We start from the raw sequence: 6584 nt of genomic DNA, 5'->3' as shown, positions 1-6584 counted from the left end.
ATTAACAAGTAAATCAAAATGGTTTTATTGTGCAAAGAATCAATTCAATACAACTCCACAATCCTCAACCAACCAAAGAAAAATAAATACATAATTGCCTCATAAATCAACTTTCCAACACCAAAAAGTAAAGTAGCATGCGTGGATGAGACCAAAACTGAGGCCTTCGAGTAGCACGTGCAAAAGCAAGGGAAAAACACCAGGGGATCGGGGACAGCAGCATCAGCTCCAAGAGCAAGAATGAGACCCCAATAGTAGAGGCATTAGCCCAGGATTTAGGCCACAGCGTGAACGCACTGAACGTAGCAGAAGCATCAACTTGTAGCAGATTGAGCAGTGTGAACATCTAGCACATTGAGCAGTGTCTTTGGCCAAACATCAACATTAAGCAGCAGCAAAGAGCATGATTAGTAGTGTATCACAGCAACAGGACATGTAAAATAGAAGATATGAAATCTTTGGCCTCAGAATAGATATGAAAGATCCACCAAAAGCACCAACAAGAAAGCAACCAGGATAGCTTGTTGAACTGCAGGAAAACCAAAAAACAGAAAAGAAAAACGCTGAAGACCTACATATACCATGTGTGGTAAGGCCAAACAAGAATAAGCACCAGAGAAGACCTCAAAACTTGGATCACCAACTGGACTTCTTTGCATCCTAAGAGACAGCAGCAGAAGACCTTAGCAAGAACAAAACAGAAGCACATGGACTGAGGAAGACTATCACAAACTACCAAAGCATGACATAGCACCACAAAGCAGAACAAACAGGACCAGCACCACAAAGCAGAATCTTTGACACAACACCACAATCAGGACCAATGCATCAGAAAGGACCCTTGACTTCCTTTCAAAACCACTTCCAGGATAACTTGCTTAAATCCAACAGCTACCAGAGACAACATCATGGGGCAGCATCAAAGAAGAAGTACTCATCATCATCTGCTACACCCATGTTAAGGGAAAAGCAGAAGCCAGAGAACCCCTGAGAAACAAAGAAAAACAAGAGTGAAAAACCAGACCAAAACGAAGACACAACCACTCTCGCCCGAACCCCTCACAAAACACAGACTAATGGAAACACCCAGAACACTCATACAACCCAGATCCCCAAGACCAGTCAGGCCCCGCATCCATGAGGACAACTTCCAAAAACAGTTTTGAAATCGCCACCCTGTGCTAGGGAGGGATTTTCACTCACACCTTTGCTAACTCGACTACCACCTCAGTGGTGGCTACTGTGCGGATAATATCAGGATAATACTATGTTACCATGTTTTATATGGTATTATTTCATGTTTCTTAGTTTGTTTATTATTTATGTTTCTTTAGTTTGTCTGGTTAGGTTTGAAAGTTTAACAAGCTTCAAAAGTAAGCTAAGCTTGTTTATGAGACGAGCCCATCTCAAGCGAGTTTAATTGAACAAGAGCCAATCTCGAGTAGATTGAATTTTTTATACATCGTAAGCCAGCTGAGCCAAGTATTAGCTTATTCCAGCTTGGTTTGAAACTTTAACGAGCTTCAAAAGGTGAAGGCTTTACTCTCCCTCTTTTCTTCTTTATTTTCAATTATGTATGTAGTAGGGAAACTGGAAGTTTACACAAAAAGGCATCTTCAAGGATGAAGTCCAAACAGGTATATCTTCAAGGGATGAAATCCAAACTGAAAGCAATCATTTCCTAATCTCGGCAAAAACCAGCGCTATCAACAGTAATTCACACAAAGTAGCTGACAATTGCCTCAATTTAAACATGCAAATTATGCAAATGGAGCAAGAAATTTCTTGTTGTCGCAGATTAATAGGTGTAGAAAAGATCATCAACAGATTAAGGTAAAGTTCAAGCGACCATGAAATCCCGTATAAACACAATTGCCCAGAAATCTATACGATATCGAAATTAGCTTACTGGTTAACAATGGAGTGAGAGAATCCTTTTCCTTTTCCGTCGGAGGACGTCCCTTCGTCGGACTGAATTTTGCCATTATGGGTTTGATACTGTGTGGCCTAATTTATTTTCAATAAAGCAAATTCACTTTGATCGTTTCCGATTATGTATTGTTCAGAATTCGATTCAAATGTTCTTTGACAATGTTTATCTTCTTCGCAAGCTCTACAACTTGAGCGATTTGGATCGTAAAGATCAATCGAAACGAGATGACAATTTGATGAGCTCACCTTGCAGATCCAATAATGAACGCTTCCGACGTCGTTTCGCTAACTCCTCTACATCTTCCACACAAAGGATTTGATAGAGCGTGGGTAAGTCTATTTTCATAAAAAAAAAATCACATTGATCGTCTACGATTATGTATCAATGAGTACTCGATCCAATGGATATTTGACATGGTTTATGTTCTTGACAATCTCTGTAATATGAAGGGTTTCGATCATGGTGATAAACTAAAACGGGCTCAAAATTTGACAAATTCATGTTTCAAGGGACTTCAGAGGTTGAAGATGCGAAGTCTCAATAAATATGGACGACGTCGTTTTCAGATACCTCCTGTGCTCGATGCGATCTTTCAATGGAACCCAGACGCCGTTTAGACAAAAATGGCGTTTGTCGTAGACTCGAAGGCGAGTTTCTAATGAATGACAGTACGGGCAGCTTAACCGAACACCAGTCATCGTCCCCATTTCCCCAAAGGTCTCTCTCTCTCTCTCTCTCTCTCTGGGTGTGTATGCATATTGTATATCACTGAATTGTCGTTCACAAACAGGTGTCAATCCTCTGCAGCAAACTAATTCTGGCATCACATTTTCAGGTTTACAAAAGCTCAATTTTTGTCCGAATTGTGTACTATACAAATGAGGCCATCGATTTTATCATTTCATATTACCTGATTTAATTGAGGTCCATCTTCTTTTTCAGTTCTTGAATTTTTATTTCTTTTTTGCAATTCTTGTTATTGTCACCAAAGCAATAATTATTCATGTACTTTTATGGAATATCTCTGAGTGTTTGGATAAGTGTCCGTATAGGTGAACTTGGAAGTCTTATTGCCCTGTATTGATTAGCTGCTGGATCTGTGGTCGGTTCTCTCACAACAGAGCTCGATAGTGATATGAGCATAGTTGTTAAAAACCTACGATCCTACAATTTGTATCGTCTCCTTCAAAATCTTTAAGTATCTGACCCATATTTTTTGTGTGTAGAAATCTATGATACGATGAGGTACCCCACAATTGTGCGTGCGTGTGTTATGAAAAAGCTCCCTATTTCTCTAATTGAGTTATGATCGCAAGATATTGTTGTTATGCAATCTTTGTAGTTAAACTATGTGCATACACGTGGTTCTACTTTTTTTTTTTGAACAGCATACACGTGGTTCTACTACATGGGACATGTTAACCAGTTCGCATTCACTTGTAGTTACTAATACTATACCCATAGCGCAAAGAGGATATCTTTGAATGTTTTTGTTTTTCATCTTCAAAATAGCAAATACAAGATGTTGCATGATGGCTAAACGGTCACAAAGTTGTTGGCCTCGAAGGAGAGTACAGTGTAGTAGTCATAGAGAGAGAGGAAATGTAAGAGAGATTTGAAGTGAAGATCAAGATCAAGATCGGGCTTTGTTGTTGATTGATGGAATTTAAATTGATAATCTCTTTAACTTTTATACAGAAAAAGAGTAAATATCTCTTGCCCAAATATGGCTAGATGGAAATGAGACTTTTCAAACACAATTGATAGGGATGGCAATATGGCACCTATTAACATGGCTAATGGACGTTTTTTTGAAAACTCAGAACCACAATGGGATGAGATTCTGGAGATTATCAAGATTAGAATAGCTTTCTGGGTGAAAACGAAGTGGTGAACGAATGACCCTTTTTTTGGGTAAGTGGGAACGAATGACTTTAGCATCAATGACAGCTTAAGACAATGAAGGAATCTCTGTAATGAAGTTGGAGGGTATGTTGTTGAATTTGCAGGGCTTCAATCCAGAGACTTTATTGGTAAGTGTTGTGCAGCAGTGGGTGTGTGTGTTGTGCATCAGCGAGTGTGACTGAATGGGTGTGTGTTTTGTGTAATTGTGGGTGCGTGTGGTGTGTGCGTGTGTGGGTTGTACCGTGGGCGATTCATTCTATTGTGGAATCTATCGTTTAGGATATGTGGGGGAGATTATTGTTGGGGTGTCTGAATTATTAAAAAGTTAGGAGTTTTGGGACAGGTGGGAATGGGGGTTTTGCTTTGGTTGTGGGTTGTCTTTGGGTGTCAAGTTATACGAAGTGGGGAGAGGGTGGGGATAATTGCAGTGGGCTGGGGCTTCTTATGTCTGTCTGAAATCTGTAATTGATAAGGATTAGGGGAGTGTTGAATTGTTTGTCAGCTTGAGTTTTCTCTTATGCTATTTCATTCCAAGGCTCCTTATTGATCAAATTAGGAGGTCTTATGGCTCACTGATTCTCAATTGCTGCTGTTATGTTACTGCTGCTGTGGAAATCTGAAATTCTGATTTTTGTTGCTACTGCTATTTGGCTTGAATATCTTATGGTAGTCTATTATACCTCTCGGAGGCTTTCACGCTAAGAAGGAAATGGAGAATTGCTGTTGTCAAATCACTTCATGACACTCCATTGCTGCAATTACACCATTCAACTTGTTACTGCTACACTACTGAAGCTTGGAAATTTTATAATACAGGAGGTCTTACTTCTTCACATCTAATGATCAGAATCTCGTACGACGTTCGAGTGATTCATGCCTGTTCGGGGGTCTCAATGTACTGTTTTGGGAGTTTCATGTATAGTTTATTTTGCTTTCAGTTGGTATCTTACCAACCTTTTCTTTCTCCTCTATTGGGATTAGTGGGATATGATTGTCATGCTTGTTGGGTGCCAAGGTCGTTGGGATGCTTCATGCTTGTTGTGATGCCATCTTTTATCTTTCCCTTTTTTCTTTGTTACATTCTTATTATTAGTAAGGTAACAATTGTTGCCGCCGATCAAAAAAACAATTGTTGCCCACATTTTGGATCTGTTTCTGCCTCCTTTCAGTCCCTTCAACCTTTTAGCCTTTGGGGGCATTTGTGCCAATTGCATATGTAAAAGTTCTTTATGATATTCCTTCTTGTTGACGACTGATATTACGGACCTTGAAAATCTTGTGATCTTTGAGATCGGGGACTTAGAAGCAACTTTACTTAATGTGGCACACTTGCTTGATCATGGGGTCAGCGTAGAACTGGACACCGAAAAATAGCATTGTTTTTGGACCATTTAACAACTGGTGACCAACTTTGATTATGTTGCTATAAGCACCAAGTATAGGTTCGTTTTTTTGTCAGGCACTAGGCGAATTGTGTACTGAAAATCTTGTTTAATGTCAGCAGTATGCATAGATTCACGTTTTATGTTTCTTCGTCTAGTTACTAGTCTGCCAATTTAAACTTAGATACTGATATGCATTTTTTGATAGGATACTGCATTGCTGGAGGAGATAAATTGGCAAGGAAAAGACCAAGTTTGGAAAATTCATTACAGCATTACAGTAGATTGTGGACCTCTGTTTGACATCTCCTCAGCTGTATGTGTGAAAGCCCTGGATTTTAATGTCTCAATGACAGTCACCATTATTTGCTGTTGCTGTTTTTCAGGAAAGGGCTCATGAATATTACTATGATGGAATGACCAAGGAGCAGTTTAAGAAAATGCAGGAATTCCTAGGTGGTCGGAAGAAACCTCTGGCCAAGCTCTAGATTTGATCGTTTGCGAAATTTACCTTTCTTGTACAATAAATCTGACGGATAAATGTAAAGTCGAAGGAATGAAAATAAATTTATTGTTGTTGTGGCCCTATTCTGCTAAATGTTCATGATATGCAATGGTGCTGTGTTTTGCCATCAAGTTGTCGCGTTGGAGCAAACTTTTGATTGCTTATTTGCATGCTCTTTTCCTCTATTCCCCTACGGGAATCAACAAGTTTTTCAGTAAGGGTGGTATGTGAGATGGGAAAATGTGAAGCAAAATTTGACTAGGATGATCATAATTTGTGCATAGCCAAAAGCAAGGGATTCTCGAAGAATTAGTCTTGTAGAGCAAGGTTCGGATCAGATTGAATGAGACCTATAGTAAGGAAGCACATTTAGAAGTTTCAACCGAGCACCGGATATGTAGTCCTTTAGTTTTTATTGTACAATAAGATGCTTTAATCAAACAAAGGCGCGTCAAATTTTTTAAAAAGCAAAAAATGGGATTAAGTGTGATTTTGTTCTCATAGTACAAGTAGCTTACCTATTTAGCTAAGGGAAGTCAGATAATGTTAAGGTTCACCATATTATGGCACGCCTAAAAGCATGATCTAAACTCATTCAATGATAATGCTCCTAGCTTCCCATCATCAACCATTCTTTCTTTCTTCTTTTTCTTTTCGACGAACAAGATCAACCGAGTTATATTTCTTCTTCTTTTTGCTCTTTCTTTCTTCTTTAAAAGTCATAAGCTTTACGTTGAAGTTGTGGATTTAAAAAAAAAAAAAACCCTTTACGTAGAAGTTGCAACGATTTTGTATGAGTTTTTTTTTTATTTTTAATGACGGGTTCTCAAAGAAGATTGTGCAGTCAGCCCTCTATGGG

General features: G+C 38.9%; 1 long non-coding RNA gene across 1 annotated transcript; it reads left to right on the top strand.

The window, feature by feature from the left end:
• Positions 1 to 4278: 4278 nt before the first annotated feature.
• On the top strand, positions 4279 to 5856 carry LOC131303828 (uncharacterized). Its single transcript, XR_009192217.1, has 2 exons — positions 4279 to 4733; positions 5429 to 5856. It is a non-coding gene; the product is annotated as an uncharacterized LOC131303828 (long non-coding RNA).
• Positions 5857 to 6584: the final 728 nt, after the last annotated feature.

Source organism: Rhododendron vialii, chromosome 10a (assembly GCF_030253575.1).
Source record: "Rhododendron vialii isolate Sample 1 chromosome 10a, ASM3025357v1".
Taxonomy (NCBI): Eukaryota; Viridiplantae; Streptophyta; class Magnoliopsida; order Ericales; family Ericaceae; genus Rhododendron; species Rhododendron vialii.
The sequence above is the reverse complement of the archived record's forward strand: the minus strand, read 5'-3'. Positions and strand labels throughout refer to the sequence as shown.